Below are 12,153 nucleotides of genomic sequence, written 5' to 3' on the forward strand. Positions count from 1 at the left end.
GGCGGTCGGGGGACGGGGCGCTCCTACAGGAAGTCAGCCCGCTCTGTCCCTCAGGTGGTGACACAGAAAAGCCAATGAGATCAACAGGTATGCCAAGAGCCTCCCCATTCTGCCATGGCTTGGTGGCTCCGTTGATTCAATTAGAGTCACCTCCGAGGTCCAGGGTATGCATGACACCGTTAATAAAATCTTCACCCCTCCAGTCCTCAAGTTCCCCACCTGCACGCCACGTGATTTTGCTTATTACGGCGCTGCCCTCATGGGCAGCGCAGTGGCTCTCTAGGAAAATCTGTTTGACGTTCATCAATATTCCCCTTCGGCGAAGTCCTTTCTAAATGAAAAATATACGGGGACAACTCCAAATTCATGCTATTCCTGTAGTCCTGGAATCTCCCCCAAACAGCCCTGTACAAGTCACCAAATACTGTTATTTGGCCCAGTAGGGTCAGGGCGAGGCAAACAGGCTGGTACTAGGCAGCGGGGTTTTCAGAGAGCAGGTACCCACACGGGAGGTTCTGTTACTTACACTGATAACAGTTCGTAGACAGTCTTGGGTGTCAGTCCTCAAAAGGTCTTACGTTATTGAGACCACCATGTGCCAGGACAGCGAGGCGACCTTCTCTCAGCAAAGGTGCTTGGGGAACACCGGGCACGTCCTGTGAATTCATTCAAAAGAACAAGTACCAGGATAAGCATATGCTGAAAAACTTAAATGAAGTAAGTTTTCTTGCCTAGACGATTCCCCTTCCCATGTGTTTCTCCTTCCCACTCTCTGCCTAACTCCTAGTCATCCGCAGCTCTCAGTGCAGTTGCCACCACCTCACAGAAGCCCCACCTGGTTACCCAATATAAAGCAAAAACAGGTCCCCGTTGTTGACTATCACAGTACCTCTTTTCCCTCTTGAATGCCGTTATCACCATTTGCAAAATAATATATTTATTTGGTTTCTTTGTGTTTTATATTTGTTCTCCCCACAGGCTCTCAGGATCAAAAAGACAGGGTCCATTTGTCCCCCATAGCAAACTCTCAATAAATACTTTCTTCATAGTGCTGGGGTCACAGACTCCATCCCCCGGGACTGCCCTATCCCAACCATCTGTTTTTTTAAGCCAAGAAAGAATTTTTATTTTTACGTTTTTAAATGGCTGAAAAAAGAATATTTTGCAATACGTGAAAAGTACATGAAATTCATCTTTTGGTGTCAGAAACAAACTTGACTAGGACACAGCCACATCCATGCATTTACTGATTATCTAGGACAGCTTCTGTGAAATAGGGTCAGAGTTGAGTCGTTGCGATAGATGGTTTGGCTTGAAAAACTAGAAATGTTCACTATCTGGCCCTTTACAGAAAGTGTCTCAGGCTCTGGGATGCAGCCCTACACACGAAATGAAAATGAGCTCAGAAAAAAGGCGGAGAAAGGTGACTTTGAACCTACTGAAATATATGTAGGTTTTAGCCATTGACATTTAGACAAAAACGAGCATATGCCTTGAAACAATGTACGAATGTCTAAATCTATTGTTTATACTTTGAAAATGTGAAGAATAATCCCACTCGGGAAACCACAGTCACAAAAGAACACCACGTGGTAGAAAAAATGGCTGTTGTACAGATTTCTGTACATGCGGAGCTTGCTTTTTTGAAGTTATGCTTCCAGTGACAATTTCTTAGGGTCAATCAGTGTCTCAGAAATGTTATTTCCCCTGCACAGATGGCATTTGAAACTGTAATCAATCTTCGGGCATGGCTTTTCATGTTCAGTTCCTGTTGGAACTCAGTGGTGTGCTGTCAACGTAGACCTTTCACCTCCCACTCTAGGAAGGGCAGAACCACGGGACAGGGTCCCCTTCTCTATCCCGTCACCATGACCCAATCAGGCAAGACTCCGCTCTGGTGGACATGGGTTTGAACAACTGGTCGACTCCCCTTGTGAGGCACAAATGACCCAATTCATCCTTTTCCTTTCTCAGGCTCACACTTTTTATTTACAGAAAATAGGCTTTCAGATATCGGCAAGGGAGTGGTGCTCAAAAGACATTTTTCAAAATAATATTAGTGTGGTTCTTGGCCACGGGTGATTTTGTGTGACAGGGGTCATTAGGTAAGGTCTAGAGCCGTTTCTGATTCACGCAATTTGGTGGGTACTACGGGCATCCAGTGGGCAGAGCCCAGAAGTGTTGCTAAATGTCTTATGCACAGGACAGTGGCCACCACAAAGAAACGTCCACCCCAGAGACCCCCACCCCAAAGAATAAGCTGCTCTCAAATGTCAGTAGCGCCAAGGTTTCGAATCAGTGCATTAGACCGTTGGTCTAAGAATCATTCAAGTGGGTGTGATCACAGAGAAAGAAAAACACACACGTTGAGGGCTGGGGGTGGGGTCACTGCCAGTTTACGCAAGCCATTAACAGAGTCAACTGTGAATGGTGGAGCCACCATTATGACGATAGACTGTGTGAAAATAAGTCCCTTTACGCAAAATTTATAATCCAAATTATACTCACAGCACAAGGCTGAAGAAGATCAAGGGGTTCAGTTGGCTACATTTTTAGGAATGTATATTTTTGAGTAGTTTGTGAGTTCAGAAATAATAAGCGTGTTTCATTACCCCTTCCTGTCTCTGTCTACGTGTAATCGACATAACTGTCACTTCCTCCCCCTCTCCCCCAATCATTCTCATCCCCTCTCCAATGGTACTCATTACATTGCCGAAAATGATAGTGACCTAAGGATGGAATGAAAGTCCACCATCCCTGTCCTTGACTCCAAGACACAAAAACTGTGGCCTACTGTTGACCAGAAGGCTTCCCAATAGCATAGTCGATGCACAGATATTTTGTATGTTATATTGGGAATGTTAACTGCATTATGTATTATGTTACATATACATAATTATTATAATTACATACAGTATTATGTACTATAGCCTTGCAGGAAAGTAAGCTTGAGGAAAGGAAAGGTTATTGAGAAAACCATAAGGAACAGAAAGTACATTTACAGTACTGCACGTATTTACTGAAAAATAAAAAAAATCCACGTAGAAGTACATCCGCGTAGTTCAAGCCTGTGTTGTTCAAATGTCAACTGTATTGTGTTGCTTTGTTGTGACATTAGGTTTAAGTGCACTTGAGACAATGTTTAAAGGAGTTTAAAACACCGCAGGAGTAACCATGAGAAAAAGACAAAGCATCCGTCATTAGAATAGCCCAGAAGCGGGCCGGCCGAGTGGCACGATGGTTAAGAACTGGCTTGGGACACCAGAGGGCCCCGGTTCGGATCCCACACATGAGGGCCAGTGACACTGCCCTCTACAGCTAAGATGCTGAACAACAGCTCAACCTGGAGCTGGGCTGCCGTGAGTCGCCGGCGACGGCGGAGGCTGCAGCCCCTGTGGCAGTGGGTTGCCATGGGCTGCCGTGTGTAGCCAGCAGCCAGCGTGAGCGGCCAGCAGCCACAGTGAGCGGCTGCGTAGCAGCCGGCGACTGATCTGCCTCGCCCGGGAAGAGCGCAATGATGGTGCCAACTTGGACCAGTGAAGCAACATCCTCCACAACTAGATTGAAGAACAAAACAGCAACTTGTCTGTTCCCCTTCCCCCAATTCCCCAGTGCTGTTCCCATCCTCCCAATTCCCCAATTAAAAAAATCTTAAAAAAAAAAAAAGAATAGCCCAGAAGCGTGGTTATTAACGAAGTCCGACTGTGGCTGCTTGGGACGCCTCTTACGTCAAGAAGACGGTATAGGAAGGTGGTAGAGAAATAGGAAAGGCAAGTTACGGAATCTGATTCCCCGCACGGTGACACTCCGTCGCAGTGTGTCCAGGACTAAGAGGTTCCAGTGTTCAAACTGGGAGAGTCCCAGGTACATCGCAAGGAGTCAGTCAGTCGGCTTACCCATGAGAACTTCTAGAATGTTCCATGTAGACGGAACCATGGGAGGCAAGTCTGAGTATGCAGGACCTTGAAAGGATTTAAGAAGCTAGAAGGGAATCCAGGGGGGAAAGCGTCTTCTGAACATGAAGAAGTAAAGTGTGGTGCAGATGAATTTACAGAGGGAAAGTCCTTGGTGGATGGCGTAGGGTGAGCCCACATGTCCAGTGAGAATGGAGGTCCGCGTTCCCGTCCCCCAAATGATCGTTGTGTTGACAGCTGACCGAGCTTAGAGCTAAGTCTGTCTTTGGCAGTTGCCCTCAGCCAAAGCAAGCCAAGGTGATGTCATCTACACCTGTGGAAACCCAGAGACAACGTCTGGTCCCCAAAGGTGTCCCCTCCTTGCCTTCCAGTGGGACAATGCAGGGAGCCCATCCCAGCTCCAGAGCACCCTCCAAAACAGCTAAGGTCTTTGCTGTGACAATATCATAGATCAAAGCTTCCCTGCGCCTCGTCCTTCTCTCCTGCCTCTCCACAAGTGTTGATCCCAAGAATTCACCCTCTCCCCCTAAAAAAAACCTCCCGAACATAGACCTTATCCCACAACCTATTTCCTGGTACTCAACATAAGACCACCGCTGATAAATTTCAGTCCTGAATATGTTTATACAATGCTGATCAAACAGCCCCATCCTGCCACCATGCTAAGATCCTAGAGACACCGTAACAACGGGAGACAGGCCTTCAGTTCAGCTTGATGATCCTTGGGCGTGTCCACATTTTGGGGACAGGCAAGACATAGCGGTCAGTGGCTGGAAAAACCAACCACCAAGATGGTGAACTCAACGTACCAATTTATCATCACGCAAATCAGAAGCGTTCTCCAAGGGATTTTCTCTGAGTAGTTCAAAACCAGCATACCAATAGCAGACAAACTGGGCTAGAAGGAAACCGTAGAATAATATAATTTCCGGCATGCCCTCTCACACACTTCTTGTGAAATGCAATGCTTTGAGTGTTTCTTTGTTCCTGAATCATCTATAATACGGCCTTTTGATCAAGAAATTCTGTGTTCCATGAAGAGCAGATACACATCGTCTTCAACTATGTGTCTGCTACCTACTGAGAAGCCTGAGGCTAATACTAATGGTGGTGACTGAACTTTTGAACTAGAGCAAAAAAAAAAAAAATCCTATAGAACAGAGAGATTGGCAAACTCTGACCATGTGTTTTGGTCAATAAAGTATTATTGGAAAACAGCCATCTGTATGGTCTGTGGCTACTTTTGGTCTCCAGTAGCAGAGCTGACCACACGACCTACGAAGCCACCAATATGAACCATGTGGCCCAATACAGACAACGGTTGCCAAAGCCCTGACCTAGATATGGCTAAAATATGTGACCTGTTCGCCGTTGCCCTAACTTGCAAGAGATGATGGCCGTTTGCTCAATTAGACAGAGACTGCTTAGAGTGAAGCCTGGGTGAGCAAACCAGAGGACAATGAAAGAAGGTCAGTTTTCACATGACCCGTGTGTCCTTGGAGAATCCTGTTGTCTGACCATCATCACACGGCCAACGACTACAGGATGAGGGAGCTACGGTGGCCCTGATGGGCCGTCTCCTCAAAGCCACTCAAGCATGCAGAGACCATGCACATACATGACAGACACGTGTACATGGCTTTTATTTATTTTGAATTGGCTACTTAGAAACAGGAAGTACTCAGGGTATTGATGGTCTATGATCATACAATTGACGAGCATATTACTATATAAATACACTCTACATTAACTATTATAGCACTTGCAGTCGCCATGCATCCCACTGGGAGGGATAGTTATACATTTTTCTGAAGGAATATTCATGTTTGATTACTGCGTGTTGCCCCTACCTGCTGAGTACGTCCTAAGAGATGAAGGCAAAGGCATATATCATCTTTCTAAAATATGCATGACTCTAAATTCCACACCCCATCTGGCTCAAAGGGCTTCTGATAAGAAACTGTGGATGTCTACCGATAGTTACCATGAGTTGAGAGCTTTTGTTACCCAGGATTGTGGAAGCACTGGGGATTACACTGGGGTGACGGGCAAGAAATCACGGCATCCATGAACAACATCTGGAACTATCACACTGCATCACAGGGGCCCATTCCGTGCACAAGCACATTTTGAACTGGCACTATCAAAGGACAAAGGGACAAAGACAATGCAGGGTTCCTCCAATTGCACATGGTGCAGACCCAGCCATGGGGCTGGGCGGCTGGGTTCATTTTAAATCCACAATTGAAAAATGCTAGGATTTTTAGTACTTGAGTCCAACGATAAAGCTGTCTTTATGGCTGAAATACGGCCGAGTTTGAATTTATGACACAGAACAAATTCCTAAAATCAGCTAACCGTGATAATGTTGAACCAATGACGGAAAAGAATTAGAAGCGCCGAATTATCTTTCTTGCCATGAGGACAGGTTTCAGTTTTGCCAACAGCGTTCACTTGATGATGGGGGCCCCTTTTTGGCTTGCTCTGATGGGAGAGTCGTTACTGCTTTAATCTATACGAAGGGCATTACAATTTTCCAAGGGTTGGTGAGCTGGTTATTTCGCAGGGAAGGCTGCTGGAAACATTTGATTATTTCCATGCATATGTTGCACAATGCAGACGTCCCCATTTGCAAAACGGCATCGGTGATGCAGTTAACATCCCCATCACCCCATGCCAGGTGCTGTCGGCAGCAAAACCTATAGAACCAGGCAGAGAGAGGTGACAATTCTTGGTCCGTGAGGCTTTACCTGTGTAATAACTTGGGCAATCGTGAGTGACTGATTTTGCCCCTCTGTGTCTTAGTTTTGGGGAGCATTTGTGTCTCTCCCTAAACTGACAGTATGTTTCTCCCAGTGGAGGTCACACCTTTGCATGTCCATTGTTCAAAAGGCTGTCTACGTGATCAGACAATAAAGTTCATGAACTCACCCTAGAAAAAGTGCTACATACCTCATTGCTGAATATCACTACGGTCACCTTCGCAGCACTCCCCTTGGGAAGCTATGGACAGACACCAGCGCCTTGTCCACCCCTCAAAGCAACTTTGGAACTCTTTTTCTGGAATGGCCATCAGAGCTGTGGTCGTATTACCCTTGATGTCCTGAATGTCATCAAAATGTCTGCCTTTCAATATATCCTTTATCTTCAGGTAAAGAAAGAAGTCATTGGGGGCCAGATCAGGTGAGTAGGGAGGGTGTTCCAATACAGTTATTTGTTTACTGGCTAAAAACTCCCTCACAGGCAGTGCTGTGTGAGCTGGTGCATTGTCGTGATGCAAGAGCCATGAATGGTTGGCGAAAAGTTCAGGTCGTCTAACTCTTTCAAGCAGTCTTTTCAGCACTTCCAAATAGTAAACTTGGTGAACTGTTTGTCCAGTTGGTGCAAATTCATAATGAATCATCCCTCTAATATCAAAAAAGGTTAGCAACATCATTGCAACGAGTTCGCGAAGGTAATTGTCAGGCCTCGTCTAGCAGCCGACAGAGGTGGGTGGGGCCTCCCTACACGTTTGCTGGATTCATGACTTCCAATTGCTGTGAAATGAGTTCTGCCCATTTCTCCAGGGAAAGAAACTATGAATGGCCTTAGGGTAATCTTAAGTTTAACACAGAATTGGAAATGAAGAGCTGTGCAAAGTATTTCTTATAAATAGCAACCTCTATAAAACTTGTGAAGTTAAAAAAAAATGGAGGAAGACATGTAGTCTGTACATGGTTCCCAGTAACCCTGGGTGTTCCTTTGCTTGGAGATGCATCACACTAGGCTCTGTCTCCAGGGTCACCTGGAGTGGTCCATTTGTGACTTCACCTTCCCTTCTGTCTCTCTCAGCATCTCCTTGTAAAGACATCGGCCATATTGGGTTAGTGGTCTACCCTTCTCTGGTACAAACTCACCTTCACTTTATCAATTACATCTGCCAACTGTTGTCTTCCTAAACAAGGTCACATTCTGAGATTCTGGGAGTAGCATGCTCTTGGGGGACCACCAGTCAACCTAAGGCAGGTAGCCTTCTTTAAGAAAGGTGGGGTGTCCTGTCCCCAGTTCACCCTTCCAGCGCATAGGGAGGTGGGGATAGGAAGGAACGCTACACCTGATCAAGAACTTCATTTCTCATCGCGGGCGGTCATCGCAGAGTTCCGTATTTCTATCGTTTCTCCACGCAGCACCCACAGAGCTCATACAAGCCACAGGCATTCACTGCTGTTGAAAGCACGTTCCGGCTCAATACCTCACCCATCACTCCAGGAAGAGGCTGTGTTTCAGGGAAGACTCCATTGCTCACAGGTAAAGGGACGTCGGAGGTTCAAGGTCAGAGCTAGTGCCAGAATGCATTTCCACGCCAACACGTACACGAGCCTAGAGGTAGCCCTGCTGTAGGTTCGAGTCACGCCAGGATACGGAATCTCCACCCCATGGGGCCGGAAAGACAGAACTCGCTCAAGGGAAGCCCGGCACTTGACACTTGGGGCCACATTATCGACGCTGAGGCAACATAAGCGCCCCCACACGCACCGGGTTTACCTGACCTCTTCATCGAGCTCGTTAAGGGTTCTGGTGGCCGCTGTGGGCCGAGCTGCTGAGTTCTGCCCCATGAAAGATGCCATAAAACCACCGTCAACTTTATGGACAGATGAATAAAGCCAATACGGCAAAAACACCGACAATTATCAAATCTATGATCCCCTATCCGTATACCGTTCCTCTCTGAGGTGTATGAGTGGGGGGGGGGAAATTTCTCATAAGTTGGGGACAGCTGCAGAAAACAGAATCAAGGTATAAGAAAAGAAATTATAATCGTTTTATTTTAAAGGCCGTAGCTTGGCCGTGACGATGAGGTTCCTGAAATGCGGCTGACTTTTGAGCCCCATGGCAATTAAACAAGTTGAGCGTGTCACAACCATAGTGCAAGCTGGTGTTTTGACAGGTGTCTGCTGGCGATGTCAGGTGTGTGCGTTGGCCCGTCAGCCATGGCCGATGGGCCACAGGCCAGACAACTAGATCCGTGCCTGCCAGCGGTCCCTGAGGAGTCCTAGCCTTGCTGAGGCCGTGACCTCTGGGTGTAGATGTCGACACCTCAGGGAAAGTGACCTTGTCAGAAGGCTCCGTAAAAGTGTCTCTCACATTCGTCACCCTCAGCCTGTCTTGGCATGGCCTGACCTGACTACCGGGTATTTCCATGAGGACAGTGTCAACAAGTGGGGTTTCATGGCATCCTGGGACCCAACAGTTGGCAGTCTTCCCACTGTTAACACGGTCTGCTACAAATGATAATGTACTGAATTCGTAAATGTGTGTAGACGTTGAGAAGCGTACAGGGCTATAAACACCACTTTGGATGTGTGGCTTTTCCATGGAAAAGAGGCCCTTACTCTCTGGTCGACAGACATATCAGCACTGCCAACTACATCAGGAAGGTTTTCCATGATGGACATTGAATGTCCCCTTCTCTGGGGGTTGAGTTAGGGCACCGGGAAAGACGCCACCAGGAGAAAACATCGGCCGTCGTCTTTCCTTGATGGTAACGGACTGACACGTGGCGTCTCACTTACGAGGCGAGTCTGTCAACTTTTGAGCACGGGTTTTAAAATGTGATTTACAGGCAGATTCCTAATTACTTGCTTTCAGGGTGAAATGATTAATCTTGGGTAGCTGGGGGGATTGATGGCGCGTACCGGCTCTCTCAGGTGAAGAATTTTATAAATGACCTCATACTTGATAAACAACCCCTCCCCACTTCCAGAGAGCAGCAGTCATTAAATTAACACCTGGTTTTACAGCAACAACAAAAAAAGCTCAGGACATTTGATCTCAGATTTTTAGCCTGGGTGCTTTCGAGAATATGGGTGGTGTGGCCCAAGTTCCAGGGCTGACTCTGGGATGTTTAAAGTAATGCCACCCAGGAATTAAGACCCAAAGACCCCAACTGCTAGGTGACAGGATGGCGATGACCCCACCCAACCTGACACAGGAATGCAGCTGACACGGCAGCTGAAGTCCAGGTCTCTGGACCCCAGTTCTGTGTTCTCCACGTGACACCACGTGGCCTTCCCCCAGAGAGTGAATTCAGTGACCGGGTGACACCCAGCCAGCCAGCGGTGACAACAGAGGGTGACTACCTGCCACTACCTTGTGTTTGTAAGGACATAACTTTTAACACATGGGGACACTGAGTTCAGCTGTCTCATCACCAGTGGGTTTCAGACACCAGACATTTGGGGTGCAAGTTCCATCCAAGCAGATCCCGTGACGGGGAAGGCACCCACCCAGAGGTCAGGCAAAGCGGTCAGTGTTAGCACCAGGAGATGTGAGGACAAGAGGCCACAGGCTGGAGGGACAGGAGGCACAAGCGAGGCACACACGTGGCCTCCGGAAGGTGGAAAACGCAAGGCGACAGATTCTCCCCCTCGGACTTCCAGAAGGGACACACCGGTGCGCACACCTTGATATCTCGAGGCCCTGATCTACACGTGACAAATGGCCAGCCTTCCAACACATAGGCAGAACGCCCAAACCATTCCTAAATTATGAAAACACCGATACGCCTAAAAAGGTGAGTGTTCTGAGACATGGCTGTGATTCTTACACGGTTCATTTATCCAAAAACCACCTACTGAGAACGTGTGTATCACACAAGAGGGATGCAAAGATTCGTCAGCCCATGGTTCTCTCTGCAAGGAGTTTGCGCCTTACATTCAAATCATAACTGCATGGTGTGTTAACTGCAATAGTGAAAACACATACAAATTCTACCGGCGTCACTGCCCTGGGATATGCACATTTAGGAATGACGGATCTGCCCCTAGGGAGGGGCCCCGTCTTTCAGTGGGGTTTTCCTGAGGTGACTGGGTTTTCAGTTTCCCTTACGCTCATCTCTTAGGACAAAAGACCCGAGTCGTGCATGCTGAGGGTGGGATTTGGAAGGTCACCGGTGGTCTTTGGGAAAGAGAAGCAGCTCCTGATGTTGCCGACCCAAGGACGAGTGTGACGGAAGCTGTGTGAAAACTGTCTTGACGTGGAAAAGGGCAGAGTCAGAGCGGGCCGGCTGGGCGCGATGGAAGACAGCACCCCTGGAACGGAAGGCGTGCAGGGGGCAGCTGTGGAAGGTGAGGCACATGGAAGTAGCTGCAGGAGTCACATGGAAATAGATTTTGGAAACATCACAGGGTCAGAAGCAAGACCTCCTAAAGTAAGACGAAGTAGATTTCCGGAGAAAAAGGAGACACGCGGTGGGGACATCTTTCTCACAGAGGCAAAACGGGTCGACTCTGCTTGCACGGTGTTTTGAAGAAAATGAGACCTGGGTTGAGGCGACTCCAATCATCTAGGTTCCTGGTCTTAGAACTGGGGCCCGCCCGCTCCTAGAGATACACAAAGACTTGCGGACAAGGACACAGGGGCGGACACGCTGGTAGGACATCAGGTTCCGGACTGTCAACGTTCATGTGTGCTCTGTCCAAAAATGTGCCTCCCGCGCACGCACCCGCCTCTCTGAGTGAACCTTCTCCCCTCTGCACAGAAAGGCATCCCTCTCACCCCAGCTCTTCCCCTGCAAATCACCCTGGGATAGAAGATCTTTTGGGGTGCCTCGGGGACAATCTGAAATCTTGGTGCTGATGGGATGTTGGTGAACTGGGCCAAGAGGGCGTGACTCTGGCACTAGACTGGCCGGAGAGTTACTGGGGGGAAAAAAATGCCCATGGTCCCCAAGTGCCACTTTAATGGTTGTGTCCAAACAGTCCATCTCGGTTAAAAAGTCCTAAGAATGCGGTGGGCAGATGGTGGCCATGGAGGTGGACAGAGAGGAGGGAGACTGAAGAGGCATTTCAAAAATGATGCCAGGCAGATGCATGAGCAGCTGCACGAGGGTCTGGCAGATAGACACGGACCCTTCTAGCGCGTGACCTGGAGGACGGCGATGCCATTCACTGAGCTAGAAAGCACTGAAGGCACAGCAGATTCAGAAAGGAGAAACGCAACATTGTATATTGGAAAAACGTTTGTAGCTCAGAGGATACACAATTGCATACCATCACCAACAACAACGGACTAAGGGCTACAAAAGGGACTAGGTGTTGCCCCGATCGTGTAAATATGTATCCTCTATATTAACACACTGGATTGTCTACCATCTGTTATTCCTTTTCATTCTGCAGGAGGAGAAACTGATACACAGAGAGGTTTTTACCAGCTCAGCTTACATGTGGATAGAGGTTTTCTGATTCTGGACCTATGCCAC

At 47.8% G+C, this 12,153-nt stretch overlaps 1 protein-coding gene across 1 annotated transcript in view; it reads right to left on the minus strand.

The window, feature by feature from the left end:
• STS (steroid sulfatase) overlaps positions 1 to 12,153 on the minus strand; it is a 170,851-nt gene that overhangs the window by 107,948 nt on the left and 50,750 nt on the right. Inside the window, exon 2 of the mRNA XM_019624647.1 lies at positions 527 to 656. The gene's annotated coding sequence lies outside the window, so the exon portion shown is untranslated. The remainder of the gene's footprint in view (positions 1 to 526; positions 657 to 12,153) is intronic.

Source organism: Hipposideros armiger, unplaced genomic scaffold, assembly GCF_001890085.2.
Source record: "Hipposideros armiger isolate ML-2016 unplaced genomic scaffold, ASM189008v1 scaffold_598, whole genome shotgun sequence".
Taxonomy (NCBI): domain Eukaryota; kingdom Metazoa; phylum Chordata; class Mammalia; order Chiroptera; family Hipposideridae; genus Hipposideros; species Hipposideros armiger.